This window comes from Thalassophryne amazonica, chromosome 6 (genome assembly GCF_902500255.1).
Source record: "Thalassophryne amazonica chromosome 6, fThaAma1.1, whole genome shotgun sequence".
Lineage (NCBI taxonomy): Eukaryota > Metazoa > Chordata > Actinopteri > Batrachoidiformes > Batrachoididae > Thalassophryne > Thalassophryne amazonica.
In genome coordinates, this window is record NC_047108.1 from 63,740,866 (window position 1) to 63,758,123 (window position 17,258).

Here is a 17,258-nt window from a genome sequence, read left to right on the forward strand (position 1 = left end):
AGGAAGCCCCTTTAGTAAACCCTCTACAATTTATGAAATCAGTTGTTTCTTGATTTGTCGCTTTTTGCTGTCAGCAAATCATCAACCATTTTTTGCTCACTTAAATTTACACCAGTCAATAGGGTATGTATCTTTGCAGCATAATTTGGCTTTAAAATCATGATGCCTGTGCAAGCCTTGCAAGTTTTTATAATGTAATAATTATTTAAAGCCCTCTTAATTGATCACAACCCAAATGAAAATTGTATTTTGTTTTTATTGTGCAGATTCAACCTCCAAATTACATAATTCTGGATGCAGTGTAGCATTATTTCATTTAGCTCAATTGAGATCGTTTTTGCAGGCTAACAACATCCATGACACTTTTCAGTCTGGGTACCGTGAGTTTCATTCTACTGAAACAGCCCTGTTGAAGGTGTCTAGTGACATGATGATGGCAGCTGACACTGGCAAATGTTCTGTGCTGATTCTGCTTGATCTGTCTTCGGTGTTTGATACCGTTGACCATGGCATTCTGATAAACAGATTGCGGGATTTGGTTGGAATGTCAGGTTGTGTTTTAGAGTGGTTTACCTCTTACCTGACTGGTAGAACTTTTAGTGTGACGGTGGGCAATGCAGTGTCGGAATCTGCAGATCTTCTGTGGGGTGTGCCACAGGGATCGGTCTTGGGACCTGTTTTGTTCTCGTTGTATCTCCTTCCTCTCAGCAAGCTGATCCAGCAGTTCAGTGATGTGTCCTATCATTTGTATGCCGATGATCTGCAGCTGTACTGCTCTTTTAAGACAACTGAGCCACAGAAACTCTGCTCTCTCACAAATTGTTTGGCCAAAATTAAGGAATGGCTCACTGAGAACAGTCTGCAGTTAAATTCCAATAAGACTGAGACTCTGATTGTAGCACCAGATAGTGCTGTATCTGGAATTAAGCAGCATCTCGGTAGCCTAAGCTGCACGGTCAAAAGCAGCCTGCGTAACCTGGGTGTCATTTTGGATGGAGGGATGTCTTTGGAGCAGCACACAAATTACCTGGTTAAGAACTGTTTTTTCCAAATTCGGAACATCTCTAAGCTCCGTAAGATCTTGACTTTAAAAGAGCTTGAGATGATTGTTCATGCGTTCGTCTCATCGCGTTTGGATTATTGTAACAGTCTCTTCACCTGTCTGAATAAGAAGGAGTTGGCCCGCCTGCAGGTTGTGCAAAATTCTGCTGCGCGCCTGCTTACCCGCACCCGCAGGAGGGACCATATTACTCCTATTCTTAATACTTTGCATTGGCTGCCTGTCTCCTACAGGATTCATTACAAAATCCTGGTATTGACTTTTAGAGCTCTGCATGGACAGGCACCGGAGTACATCAGGGACCTGATCCAGCCTTATGCTTCCTCCAGGAGCCTCAGGTCATCCAATCAGAACCTGTTGATGGTTCCTTGGACCCGTTTTAAAACTCGCGGGGACAGATCTTTTAAAGCGGTGGCGCCTAGCCTCTGGAATGAGCTTCCCTGTGCCCTTCGTTCTCTGGATTGTATAGATACTTTTAGAAGCCAACTAAAGACGCATTTCTTTAAGTTAGCTTTTTAGCCTAATATTGTATTTTATTGTTTTCGTATGTTATTTTTAGATTATTTTTGTATGCCATGTGCAGCGATTTGTGACCCTGGTCTGTGAAAGGCGCTTTATAAATAAAGCTTACTTACTTACTTACTTACTTATAACAGTAACTGAAACAAAACACTTACATATCCATTTCTTTCGATGTCCTTCAGGAAAGGATATTTCACGATGAGCATTTTTACTACCTGTACATACTCTGAATTTGTGGGATACCTACAATGAAAAGATCCAAATATAAACATTAACACTTTGCCCTTAGCCCAACATTTGTGACCACAATGTACATACTTAGTGTGAATTGTGCCATAGCCTCATACAAAACTCTCACAATTGTGTGTCTGTCTTTTGAGTTCCTATGACGTGGTTCTTTGTTATTGAGTTTGGTCTGTAGATTTGCAGGGAATGATGGGATTTCAAAATTTGTTGGCAATCTGTAATAGAGTAAATGAGAAATAAATTCATTGTGTGTATGCAGCAGCCTCAAGAGAAATGCAATACCTTTAAGACTTTTTTTTAAATACTAATGCAACATTTAAGGGATCCTATTGTGCATTTTTCGTGTTCTTCCAATACTAAAGTAAAACGTCGACCTATATCTTACAGTTTGTTCATTGTGAAGTCCAATAATGATCGAGAAATAATATAGCTTGGGATTGGGTCGTCGCAACGCTACGATTTCTGGGATTTCTCGCGCATTCCTCAATAATAAGCCACTTTAGATTTAATACAAGTTATCGTTTACATAAACACATTTTGACACCACAGTGTTTTACATATATTTACCTATAGTGACCTGGAAGCTAACAGAGTTGTTCCTCAGCTCTTTTATCTAATTTTTATATTGTTTTTAGCCAATGTTAGTCTATGGAAAATGTTGTCTTGCACCACAAACATGGCGAATTTCCATGGTAACAGTGACGTTACAACCTTCGATCCCAAACTCGCTAAAAACCAGTTACTTCCTGTTCAAAAATGCAGAATTGATAAGTCCCACTGCTTCATTGTTCTAATTTACTTTAGTAAAGAACAGACTTTAATTTAATTAGTTTTATTATTTTCACAAGTTTCCTACAGTTGGATTGTAACATCATGGCTTTTGGCGCCAGTCTTTGAATGAACTAAGTCTACATTTCCTCCTCTATTTATCCTTTATGGACCGAATGTTAAGCCCATTTTGGAGGGGGAAAAAATTAAAAAGTCATATTTCAGTAACATCAGTTATTCATAATTCAATTGTAATTAGGTCCGATTAATATGTGTCTTCTAACAAAACGTTAATACTCCACAATTGTTACCAATGAAAATGTAAATATATAGTGTGTATATATACACACACACACACATACATACATACACACACACACACACACTTACTTTAGGGGCCTGAAATTGAGATAGTTTAATTTAACAACCTTTAATACTTTATAAGATCAGGCATATACCCTGAAATAGTTACAAAGTGATCATAAAGTAGAATGTGCTCATACCTGGATGTCCCAGATGGTGGTTATTGCAAATCCTGTGGTGGTACAGCTTCAAGTGTGAGTGTAAAAACGGTCTCCTTTTTTGAAAGAACCTTGAACCAAAAAAGCAATCATATTTTCTGTCAAGTCGCAGTCAACAGTCTCTCCATCCACCTCATTTTCTACAAAAAAAAAAAGAGATCACACAATGTTAGCAACTCATAGGCAATGCAGTGAGTAAAATTTCAGTTTATACTGCATTTTATTTCAGAAACCACAAAGTTCTAATTTAATTGGCAAATTTCAAATATGTATAAGCTAGCAGTTTACTTACAAAAACACCACAAAAATAGCCATCTTATCCCAAATCATTCATTTGACCAAACTAGCAGCAACATTCCACCAAAACGTCAAAGCATTAGAGAGTGGACTGTAAGCAAGCTGTTGTCAGCTCCTCTCATAAGTGCAAAGCGGTGCTGCGGGAGTGGACTCGGGTTAGACCCGCAGTGGCTGTGTTTTCACGGCTCGACTCAAGCATGCAAATGAAATAAAGAAGATATATTTAAAATGTATTTGTACGAGGTCTATTGGATAAGAAACCGACACTTTTATTTTTTTTTTTAACTATATGGATTTGAATGACGTGCGATTACACCAATCATGCTTGAATCCTCATGCGCATGCGTGAGTTTTTTCACGCGTGTCGGTGACATCATTTCCCTGTGGGCAGGCCTTGAGTGAGATGTGGTCCAGCCCTCACAGCTGAATTCCTTTGTTTCACACGCTGCTCGACACGGCGCGTGTTGCTTTATCAAAATTTTTTCTGGACCTGTGAGGAATATCCGAGTGGACACTATTCGAGAAATTAAGCTGGTTTTCGGTGAAAAGTTTAATGGCTGATGAGAGATTATGGGGTGTTTCTGTCGGTGTGAGGACTTCCCAAGGAGCGGGACATCGCACAGCGCTTCCAGGCGCCGTCGTCGGCCTGTTTCGACCTGAAAACATCCTAATTTAAGGCTTAATTCACCCAGGACGTCGTGAGAGAACAGAGAAGATTCAGAAGAGGCCGGCATGAGGACTTTATGCGGACATTCCACTGTTTAAGGACATTTTTTAATGAAAGACGTGCGCGTGAAACGACTCGGCGAATCTGTGTGCGCCGCGACAGGAAAAACACCTCCGTGTTGAAAACCATTTGTAAAATTCAGGCGGCTTTTGATGGCTTTCAACAAGTGAGTAACTGAGAAATTGTTTAACAACTTGGGCATGTTCCAACTTGCCTGTTAAGGTTTCCAACAGAGGTGTTTTTCCTGTCGCGACCCCCCCGCGGTTGGATCCGGCCCGACATGCGACTCTGCCCGCACGTTCTTTATCGAATGGTGTCCACTCAGTTGTGCCTTACAGTTTTGAAAAAATTTTGATCAAACAAAGCAGCAGTCTCTGAGCCATTCCTAAACAATGAAAAAATCGACGAGAGGGTGGCCCACTCCTCACTCAAAGACTGCCCACAGGCGAATGACATAACCGACAGGCGTGAAAGAGCTCTCGCATGCCCACGAGGGTTCAAGCATGTCTGATGTAATCACACGTGATTCAAATCCATATGGTTTTTGAAAGACCTCGTATATGAGGAGGCTTGCTGACTGATAGAGATGCAAAAGCATCGCACTATTTTGAGCCACTAAAGCACTGTATTGCAGCCGAGCAGGATTTGACACTAGCTTATGGGCCTTTCACACTGAATACTGCAGGCCAATCCGTCAACGCTTCCCTATCCGTCAGATGCGTTTCCAACACGTCATGACGTCAAGACGCTTCACTTCAGAAGCGGCAAGGGGGCGGAGATTGCTACGTCACACTCTGGCTGTTTCCACAACCTGAAAAAAGTTCAGCGATCGCCATCTTGAATTTGCGTCACCTGAACCACAAAAAAACCTTTAAAAAAACAGCAGAACGATTCTCCCATCACCCTGCCGGGAGAAGCTTTTTTTTTCCCAGCTACTTTTCGGCGTGACGCCGACCGAGGGAGGGCCGACGACTTGGTGGGATATCTATCGAACCGCGACAGCGGGCCGACCCGCACGGAGAAGCCGGCCTTCAGGCATCATCACTGGGTAGACCGAGGCAGGCAGCCGGGGGGATGGAGCAGACCCACTCAGTCCGGAATCTCCCACTTTTTGGATATATGCGAAGTCCCAGTTTGCCCAATGGAGTTTAGTTCTACAGCTTTATCGAGGTGAGAATAATGTAAAAATAAAACGTGACGTTTACTGAACTGCTGTGAAGGTTCAATGATCGGCTAACGTTAGCACAGTTGATCTGAGTGAACACTTTAATCTGTAAATGATTCAGTCACTTATTTTTACCAAATAAAGCTACAGCTTTTTTCAGACACCACAAAAGCTCAACTTTAAATAACTTATTTTTTTGTGCATTTTTTTTCCATCTTTTTTTTCTCTTTTTTATATATTAACTGTTTAGTGTGTCTTTATATTTAAAGACATATTTTTATTTGTCCCAATCAGGAACATTTGCTGTGCAGACAACCAAACTTCCATTGATGAGCTGAACACCACGAAGTCCAGTCAAAAGAAAACATCTCTGCTTTTCAACACCACCACCAGAGTTCAAAGCTGCAGAAGAGACCTTCATCTGGTCCTGAGAATCCAGCATAACATCACCTGCTTCTAAATAAAAGGCTCTTTCAACAGCAACTATTTTATTATTTTTTAAAAAGCTGTTTCATTTTATATTTTAACAATAAATGAACGGATCATTAAAAATGTCCACGAATCAAAGTCAAAAGACATTTTGGACAAGTACTGTAGAATCTCTCCACTTATTGTGCTCAAATTCATATTTTAGAAATGACTCTGTCCTGATAACATTAAAGGCAATTACATATTTTGACAAAATTACAAGTTGAAATGACTATAAAAACATTCATCATGAGGTTTATGTCACAGAAATCCTACTTTACAATCACACTGTTAAATTATTTCCTGTTGCATTTATAATAAACATTTGTATTTATTTACAGTGTCTGTTTTTTGGTTGAAATGATATAAATTATCTACCAGACTTAAAAAAAAAAAAAAAATGTACAAGTTTCCATGTTATTTTATTTGTCTAAAAATAAATGTCCAAGGTTCCTTGCGTTAAACAAGAAATGATCTCATCTGAAATAACAGGTGGTTTTAATTTACTGATGAAAGGTTTCTAAAGGACCATTTATTAATTTATTTAGCTATTTTAAGTACAAGTGTTCTAAACTTTTTTTAAACAGTAATCAGAAATTCTGACTTAATAACAAAAAACATTTCCAAGGATTTTTCTTCAGAAAACTGCTCTATAAAATGAGCAGTCCTGCGACACGTTTGTTTTGTATAGATCAGTGGTTTCTGCACCAATCCGTGTTGTAGAGATCAGTGGTTACCAATCTGTGTTGTAGAGATCAGTGGTTACCGATCCGTTTTTTTTATAGATCAGTGATTACCAATCCGTGTTGTAGAGATCAGTGGTTACCGATGTGTTTTATAGATCAGTGGTTTCTGCCACTAGTCTTCCATGTTTTGGCCCGACGCGTCGTTCCTATTGGACAGCGCGAAGCTACATCACAGCCCAGAGTGTCAAAAGTTGGATTGAATCGAACCTTGACTGCGTCAGCCTGCCGACAGGAGGCAAGAAACCGTCGGTTTAGCTCGGCTTTTGACGCAACGCATATAAAAAGCAACGCGTCTCATTGAAAATAATGCTTTTTAGACCGATTTTTGATGCATTTGACGCGTCTGACGTATTCAGTGTGAAAGGCCCTGTATTCAGTGTGTAGCCTCACGCCCAAAGATAGCTAGTGCCCGCGCAAACAGAAGCTAATGCTAATGTAACTTTTCACATCCATTATACATAAAATCCACATAAAAAATAATAACAATAACTTGACCCAGACACGGGCATACACCAGCCATGGTTTAAACGACATTTGAGTCACTTTTCATGCAATGTAATTTACAAAAGAATAAAACTTCTAGTCCACAATTTGTTCAAACTTACCGCTGAATTGTTTGGCTTCCTCCTCGGACACATCTATCCCGGACTGAATAATTTTTACCAAAAGCTCTTCCGTGGAAAGAGCACATAAAACAGTGGCCTCCATAAGGATATCCAAATCCAGTGTCCTCACCCGGGAAAGTGATTAGAAGACTGAAGCACAACAGACAATGTCCTTCCTCATTGGTACAGCTATTCATGTATTAATGCGCATTAATTCAAAATAGTTCCTACTTGGTGACATTTTTGTACCCTCTATGCTCAAATTTGAACGATGTGGGGTACTTTTTTGTACCCTTTTGACCTAAATGGTACATTTATGTTCTTTTTGAATTTTAAAATGTATGTTGTACCATTTTTACTCCCAAAAAGCTCAGTTATGTATCCTAAGGTCCAATAATGAACCATATAAGTTACAATGTTCCAGATTTGTACCTATGAGTACATAAATGGTCTCATAATATACCCTTATTTCTGAGAGTTGGGGAAAAACTTAACAATGACACACTGCTCTCACGTTCAGAAATGATTAGGCTAATCTTGTGTCATTGTGTACATTAGAATATGAATGGAAAATTGCACAATAGGAAGTAGCAAATTTAAAACACTTAATGAAAACATGTATTTCAGAAGAGAAGAGACACACACATACGCACAAATATAGGAATATTTCATAGGCCATCACAAAGATGCCTATTGGAATTCTAGTTCAGTGCAGTTACAGGTAATATAATGGACAATGATCTGATGTTAACAAGTTCAAAAGTAATGTCACTGCTGATTGTATAAAGCAGAACTTTGCTGTCAGTTAAGGATATCAGTTTTACACCTGTCAAATTAATCTGTCTGAAGGTTTTAAATCTGGGAGATCTCTGCCCCCAGGCAACCAGTATTGCAGGCTGCTAGTGCATTTTGTGCTGGTTTCAAATCCAGCATGGATGAGTGCCTGTGTGACCGGATAACACCGCTGAAGTGATTTCCAAGAATCAGAATATCTTTGTCATTGCACAAATACAATGAAGCTGAGGTAGAAACTTGCATATTCAGTGCTGTTTAAAAGACACTAAAGACAAGCAACAAATAAGAAGGAAGAGATAACAGACACAATATAAGTTAAGAATAAAAAATGTAAAATCTACTAAATTTACACGAATGAATATTGTACATCTATATTGAGTGTTTGAGTTCAAGTTTTATCGGGTTTGTGCATTGGCGGCTCTGGGGTAAAAACTGTTTGTTGGTTTTGGACAAGATGGTTCTGAAACGTCTCCTTGAGGGTAACAGTTCAAACATGATGACCAGGGTACTGTGAGTCTCTGAAGTTGCTTTGGGCTGTTCTGAGGCAGGCAATGGATGCTTGAAATGACCTCAAGAGAGGGGAGAAGACAACCAGTGAGGTTTAGGGTGATGTTGATGACCCTCTAGAGTGCTTTCCTCTCAGCAGCTGGAAAACTATTGTGTGATGACATGTCTTGTGATGTGTCTCAAAACACTTTATGATGATGGGTGTAAGGATCACTGGCTGGTCGTCATTGAGCCTGCTGATGGTGGTCTTCTTTGGTATGGGAATGGTTGTTGACATCTTCAAGCATGATGGAATTGTGCACTGAGACATATCTCAGTGAAAACACCAGCCAGTTCTGCACAGTCCTTTAGCACCCTTCCAGTCATGCTGTCTAATCCAGCACCTTTCCTCGTGTTCACTGCCCGCAGTGTGCTCCTCACCTTATGAGTCTGCAATGTAAAGATGTGGCTGCTGGAGGCTAGTGGATGTAAAGTATCAACCTTTGGTGACTCAACTTCGAAGCAGCCAAAGAGGCTCTTCAGCTCCTCAGCCAGCTGGGCATCACCATCGGCTGCCGTGAAGTCACTTGACCTGACGTTGGTGATAATTTGGATCCCTTGCCATACCTGCCATGGGTTGTTACTGATCAAGTTTTTGTCAATCTTTCTCATATATGCTGTCTTAGCTCCCGTGATGCCCTTTTCCAGGTTGGTTCTGGCAGTACTGTACTGGCCCTCATCTCTGACCTGAAAACGATGTTCCTCTCTTTCAGTAGGGCCAGGACTAGGGCTGCAGCTATATATTATAGTGGGCGATTTTAACATCCACACAGATGCTGAGAATGACAGCCTCAACACTGCATTTAATCTATTATTAGACTCAATTGGCTTTGCTCAAAATGTAAATGAGTCCACCCACCACTTTAATCATATCTTAGATCTTGTTCTGACTTATGGTATGGAAATTGAAGACTTAACAGTATTCCCTGAAAACTCCCTTCTGTCTTATCATTTCTTAATAACATTTACATTTACTCTGATGGACTACCCAGCAGTGGGGAACAAGTTTCATTACACTAGAAGTCTTTCAGAAAGCGCTGTAACTAGGTTTAAGGATATGATTCCTTCTTTATGTTCTCTAATGCCATATACCAACACAGTGCAGAGTAGCTACCTAAACTCTGTAAGTGAGATAGAGTATCTCGTCAATAGTTTTACATCCTCATTGAAGACAACTTTGGATGCTGTAGCTCCTCTGAAAAAGAGAGCCTTAAATCAGAAGTGCCTGACTCCGTGGTATAACTCACAAACTCGCAGCTTAAACCAGATAACCCGTAAGTTGGAGAGGAAATGGCGTCTCACTAATTTAGAATATCTTCACTTAGCCTGGAAAAAGAGTCTGTTGCTCTATAAAAAAGCCCTCCGTAAAGCTAGGACATCTTACTACTCATCACTAATTGAAGAAAATAAGAACAACCCCAGGTTTCTTTTCAGCACTGTAGCCAGGCTGACAGAGTCAGAGCTCTATTGAGCCGAGTATTCCTTTAACTTTAACTAGTAATGACTTCATGACTTTCTTTGCTAATAAAACTTTAACTATTAGAGAAAAATTACTCATAACCATCCCAAAGACATATCGTTATCTTTGGCTGCTTTCAGTGATGCCGGTATTTGGTTAGACTCTTTCTCTCCGATTGTTCTCTCTGAGTTATTTTCATTAGTTACTTCTTCCAAACCATCAACATGTCTATTAGACCCCATTCCTACCAGGCTGCTCAAGGAAGCCCTACCATTAATTAATGCTTCGATCTTAAATATGATCAATCTATCTTTATTAGTTGGCTATGTACCACAGGCTTTTAAGGTGGCAGTAATTAAACCATTACTTAAAAAGCCATCACTTGACCCAGCTATCTTAGCTAATTATAGGCCAATCTCCAACCTTCCTTTTCTCTCAAAAATTCTTGAAAGGGTAGTTGTAAAACAGCTAACTGATCATCTGCAGAGGAATGGTCTATTTGAAGAGTTTCAGTGAGGTTTTAGAATTCATCATAGTACAGAAACAGCATTAGTGAAGGTTACAAATGATCTTCTTATGGCCTCAGGCAGTGGACTCATCTCTGTGCTTGTTCTGTTAGACCTCAGTGCTGCTTTTGATACTGTAGACCATAAAATTTTATTACAGAGATTAGAGCATGCCATAGGTATTAAAGGCACTGCGCTGCGGTGGTTTGAATCATATTTATCTAATAGATTACAATTTGTTCATGTAAATGGAGAGTCTTCTTCACAGACTAAGGTTAATTATGGAGTTCCACAAGGTTCTGTGCTAGGACCAATTTTATTCACTTTATACATGTTTCCCTTAGGCAGTATAATTAGACAGCATTGCTTAAATTTTCATTGTTACGCAGATGATACCCAGCTTTATCTATCCATGAAGCCAGAGGACACACACCAATTAGCTAAACTGCAGGATTGTCTTACAGACATAAAGACATGGATGACCTCTAATTTCCTGCTTTTAAACTCAGATAAAACTGAAGTTATTGTACTTGGCCCCACAAATCTTAGAAACATGGTGTCTAACCAGATCCTTACTCTGGATGGCATTACCCTGACCTCTAGTAATACTGTGAGAAATCTTGGAGTCATTTTTGATCAGGATATGTCATTCAATGTGCATATTAAACAAATATGTAGGACTGCTTTTTTGCATTTGCACAATATCTCTAAAATTATAAAGGTCTTGTCTCAGAGTGATGCTGAAAAACTAATTCATGCATTTATTTCCTCTAGGCTGGACTATTGTAATTCATTATTATCAGGTTGTCCTAAAAGTTCCCTGAAAAGCCTTTAGTTAATTCAAAATGCTGCAGCTAGAGTACTGATGGGGACTAGAAGGAGAGAGCATATTTCACCCATACTGGCCTCTCTTCATTGGCTTCCTGTTAATTCTAGAACAGAATTTAAAATTCTTCTTCTTACTTATAAGGTTTTGAATAATCAGGTCCCATCTTATCTTAGGGACCTCATAGTACCATATCACCCCAATAGAGCGCTTCGCTCTCAGACTGCAGGCTTACTTGTAGTTCCTAGGGTTTGTAAGAGTAGAATGGGAGGCAGAGCCTTCAGCTTTCAGGCTCCTCTCCTGTGGAACCAGCTCCCAATTCAGATCATTGAGATAGACACCCTCTGTACTTTTAAGATTAGGCTTAAAACTTTCCTTTTTGCTAAAGCTTATAGTTAGGGCTGGATCAGGTGACCCTGAACCATCCCTTAGTTATGCTGCTATAGATTTAGACTGCTGGGGGGTTCCCATGATGCACTGAGTGTTTCTTTCTCTTTTTGCTCTGTATGCACCACTCTGCATTTAATCATTGGTGATTGATCTCTGCTCCCCTCCACAGCATGTCTTTTTCCTGGTTCTCTCCCTCAGCCCCAACCAGTCCCAGCAGAAGACTGCCCCTCCCTGAGCCTGGTTCTGCTGGAGGTTTCTTCCTGTTAAGAGGGAGTTTTTCCTTCCCACTGTCGCCAAGTGCTTGCTCACAGGGGGTCATTTCGACCGTTGGGGTTTTTCCGTAATTATTGTATGGCCTTGCCTTACAATATAAAGCACCTTGGGGCAACTGTTTGTTGTGATTTGGCGCTATATAAATAAAATTGATTTGATTTGATTATTTTAGTAATCGAGTACTCTATTGATTATTCTGGCGATTAATTGAGTAAGCAGATAAAAAGTACTTTTGCATTTTTAAACATCAATAGTCCAGGGCTCTCCCTAAGCAATGGCACAATGTTGCTGCGCCACCACGCAGATTGTCAAATTTAGTGTATGCCTTTCTGTTTTCCTGGCTAATTTTTTTTTTTTTTTCCTTCATGTCATTACAAGTTTTGGCTCTTTCCCGGTGTCAGGAGCTCAGCACTCACCTGACACCGGACCGTAAGCGCAGGCAGTCGGTGTAATCATCAGTCAAGCTGCATGTGAACATGAGCACAGCCTGTGAAAAACTGGGCTTTGGGAGGGGTGCGACGATTTACCCAAACTGACCCAAGCTGACTCCACTCCACACTGCACTCTGTTTTCAAAACAGTACATGAGGTGCTGTATCTCCTTCCCTCTGCCTCATTGTCTCTTTAGAATGCTGAAACAATAAACAAGGGATGTTTAAGTACATTTGTGAGTGCTGGCAATTTTTTTGGGGGGGGAGCACATACAACAGACTCGGAACTTCTGATGTTACAAGCCCTGACGAAGCAGCAGTGCATTCCACTGTATGTCTGCAAAGGCGAGTGCCCTTTGCTTTTCATGTACCGTTTTGAGAACGGAGCACATTTCCGAAAATAAATAAAAGTACTTCATTTAGTCATATTTGGACTCAGTTTCACTTTGAATGTGCAGTACATTTATTTAAGATAAGTGTGGACCCTCTTTCTCTTAAAAGGCTTTATTTTACTCTTTTGTGTCACGTTGGAAAGCTGTAGCTTTTGGTGCTACATTGATTAGCTTTTATATGGCTTATGCGCATGCTCTAGTCTTCTTCTGTTTTTTTTATTTCTTGGGACCTTACAGCGCCACACATACTCCTGGCTTATGTACTACACTGTTAAACGGAGCTTCAAGGCACAGAATTTTTTGTAATCGAACTATTCAGGTTACTCAAATAATTGTTTCAGCTCTAGCCAGGACTTGTTATCTAAGGCATACAAGATGAGACATCATGCAGGGCATCTTATGGTGATGTAGCGGGAACACCCATCAAGTGCCGTTGTTGTAGCTAATGCCACGGGTGGGAGGGATGGAGAGAGGGAGAGAGAGAGCTCCATTATGCCGGAGTGGCCGCTGTTTTTGAGGGTGTTTATCATCAAATTATCATTTCTCTATGTTGATTGCAGACTTACTTCTGCAGCAGGTCTACTTGAAGCAACGAAGCAGCACTTCGACCTGCTGCTTTGCTGGTTCTCTGCTTCATTGCTTTTCAGAAGCTGCAGGTCTGCAATTTCTTCATTAACTCCTCTCAAAATGATTTAAAGCTGTCAATCGGGAGTTACCTTTGTGCACATTAAAGTCATTAACTGGGACTCTTGTCTTTTTACAGGCAAGAACGAGAATCGTCCTTTGTTCCATTCCTGTTTTGTGTGACTAACTAATTGCACAGCTCCAAATGTATGGCGTCAGATCAGTGACAAAACACCACTCGCGTAAAAAAATGGGTTCACGCGTAGATATTAACTGCGCGCGCGCAAATTATGTCTGGCACGAGGACCAGCGCTCCCCCCGCCTGCTCGAACTTGATTTCTGCTCGCGAGAACTTGATTTCAAAGGGAATAATGTGATTATTCACCATCAGATTACAAATTAAAACCTCTTAAATCACGTGCAAACCATGGCCGCCAGCAACTCCCTGAAGGAGACAATGGCATCTCCTTAAAAAAACAAAAAACAATTTGTGAATCAAATCCAAACAAAACAGGTCCTGTACAAAATCCTGAAATGCTGCATACATGAAAATACTAATGCAAGAACATAAGTGGTTTATTGAATATTATTTACAAATAATAAAATATAGGGCAACCAAACATTTACAAATCAAATTTGTCAATAAAAGAAACTACTTTTAAAACATTAATGAATTCAATCAATAATAGAGATTTATTATTAAGTTTAAACTCATTTCTCCAGGGAGTAATGTTTGGTTTTGTCTTGAAAAAATGACATTTGTGTATGTAATGTTTGCTTAGTAAAATTATATGATTCATACCAAAGTCATTACAGTTACTTAATAATTGCCTCAAAAATGCACCCAAAAGAGATAATATTCTTAAAGATTTTGGAAAAGAGGAAATACAAAAGATTAGATGTAAATATTTAACATTTCCAGTCTCACCAAAAATGAAACAACTCCAATGGAAAATTACTAACAAGATTTATCCAACTAGGGAGTTTTTCAAACAGAGATTCCAAGTGGATGTTGGTAATTGACTGACGGGAGCTGAAGACTTGCTGGACCACTTTTCTTTTTGTGTGAAACAGTCCAAAGCTTTTGGTTTGACCTTCAACAATGCATTGTCTCTGACGGAACTTGGATCGGCGATCAAACATCACAGACACCAATTCTGGAATATTAACTGTAATGATTTATGTTCTTGTATTCATATTTTCATGTTTTTGTTTGGATTTGATTCATAAATAATTTTTTTTTTTTTTAGGAGATGCCATTGTCTTCTTCAGGGAGGTGGTGGCGTCATGGTTTGCACATGATTTAAGAGGTTTTAATTTGTCATCTGATGGTTAATAATCACATTATTCCCTTTGATCGGTTTGGATATACAGAGTCAGTCTGCAGACGTGCCGGTGTCAGGAGATGATTTTTTTTTTTTTTTTTTTTTTTTTTTAGGACTTTCTGTAATTTGTTATGAAATAATGGTGAATTTATGTGGAAATGATTGTTGAACAGAAGCTTCAGAGATCTGTCGCTGAGATAGATGATGACTGGAGTGAAGTTTTAAGCAGAAATGAAGTGATAATTGCTAAACGTCATTGTCTCCGACTGACTTCCGTGTCATAGGAGGGCTGTTAATCAAACCTTGTTCTCCATAGATGGCCATTCACAGCAGAGCCAGTGCCGACCTGGTTCCCTCCCCATAGTGCCATAAGTTTCAAGCGAGCGAGCAGGAATTCTCTGCGCAGGAGCAGAAATCAATTTCACACAAGCAGAAATCAGCGTCATGCAAGCAGAAATAAAGTTCAAGCGGGTGGGGGGAGTGCTGGTCCTCGCACGCAGCACCTTTGTGCAGATTTTTGTCGTAATTAATTACTTCAAAGCGAATTGCTGTATTAATTCAAATGGCACCTCTTTCCAAATGCTGTACAGACAACAAACTACAACTGTCCGAAACAGATTTTGTCTCCCAAAATGAGATGTCCTCGTTCTTTATGAATTACATCCTGACATGCAGCACAGCCAGCTGCAAGAGCTCAGCTCAGCGTCTAGGGAGAAATGCTTTTGACAAAACCGATTTTAGTTATTTCTATTTATGCAGATTTGTGCAGATTTTATTTATGTCCAGAGATCAAGGAACCAGTGACCAATTTCATATTTATTTACTTTAAGACTCATTAAGATGTTGTTGACTTAGAAAGCCTGTAAAGCCTACTTTTAGTACACAGAAATTTCACAAGAGGTATTGATAAGGGAATCAATAAACAATTGGATTGATAAAATCTTATCAATACACATCCCTAGCATCCACCCTGTATTTTTTGCCAATCATTGTGATTGAAAGCTTTTACAATGAACACTTGGAATTTCATTGCTAGAAATGCTGGGGAATGTATTTAATCTGACAAGACATTAATTTACAGTGTGGCTACTTCAAGTAGGTTTCATCTTGTTACCTAATTTCAAAACATAATAATGTATATTAGTGCTTGAGTTTGTGTACTTATGGGCATCTTATTTCAAGAACATTACAACTTTGGATGACGTTGAAATTGAGGATGGCCTGCTAGCTGTTCCAGCAATATCAAATATTTTGTCTGCTACCTACAACTGACGTGGAATGTCTCAAACCTAAACCTACTTCCATGCATTTTATATATGCTACACTGGAACCACCCCTAATTCCAAACAGTCCAACTGTCAACCCCACTGATGTCCTTAGTCTGGGTCTCATTAACATAAACTCACTGTTCTCAAAATCATTGCTGATTAAAGATCTAATTATGGATAGGGATGGGTATTGATAAGATTTTATTGATATCGATACCATTATCAACTTTGGATGCTGTAGCTCCTCTGAAAAAGAGAGCTTTAAATCAGAAGTGTCTGACTCCGTGGTATAACTCACAAACTCGTAGCTTAAAGCAGATAACCCGTAAGTTGGAGAGGAAATGGCGTCTCACTAATTTAGAAGATCTTCACTTAGCCTGGAAAAAGAGTTTGTTGCTCTATAAAAAAGCCCCCCGTAAAGCTAGGACATCTTTCTACTCATCACTAATTGAAGAAAATAAGAATAACCTCAGGTTTCTTTTCAGCACTGTAGCCAGGCTGACAAAGAGTCAGAGCTCTATTGAGCTGAGTATTCCATTAACTTTAACTAGTAATGACTTCATGACTTTCTTTGCTAACAAAATTTTGACTATTAGAGAAAAAATTACTCATAACCATCCCAAAGATGTATCGTTATCTTTGGCTGCTTTCAGTGATGCCGGTATTTGGTTAGACTCTTTCTCTCCGATTGTTCTGTCTGAGTTATTTTCATTAGTTACTTCATCCAAACCATCAACATGTTTATTAGACCCCATTCCTGCCAGGCTGCTCAAGGAAGTCCTACCATTATTTAATGCTTCAATCTTAAATATGATCAATCTATCTTTGTTAGTTGGTTATGTACCACAGGCCTTTAAGGTGGCAGTAATTAAACCATTACTTAAAAAGCCATCACTTGACCCAGCTATCTTAGCTAATTATAGGCCAATCTCCAACCTTCCTTTTCTCTCAAAGATTCTTGAGAGGGTAGTTGTAAAACAGCTAACTGATCACCTGCAGAGGAATGGTCTATTTGAAGAGTTTCAGTCAGGTTTTAGAATTCATCATAGTACAGAAACAGCATTAGTGAAGGTTACAAATGATCTTCTTATGGCTTCGAACAGTGGACTTATCTCTGTGCTTGTTCTGTTGGACCTCAGTGCTGCTTTTGATACTGTTGACCATAACATTTTATTACAGAGATTAGAGCATGCCATAGGTATTAAAGGCACTGCGCTGCGGTGGTTTGAATCATATTTGTCTAATAGATTACAGTTTGTTCATGTAAATGGGGAATCTTCTTCACAGACTAAAGTTAAT

At 39.5% G+C, this 17,258-nt stretch overlaps 1 protein-coding gene across 1 annotated transcript in view; it reads left to right on the forward strand.

Moving 5' to 3' along the window:
- dip2ba (disco-interacting protein 2 homolog Ba) overlaps positions 1-17,258 on the forward strand; it is a 197,347-nt gene that overhangs the window by 40,278 nt on the left and 139,811 nt on the right.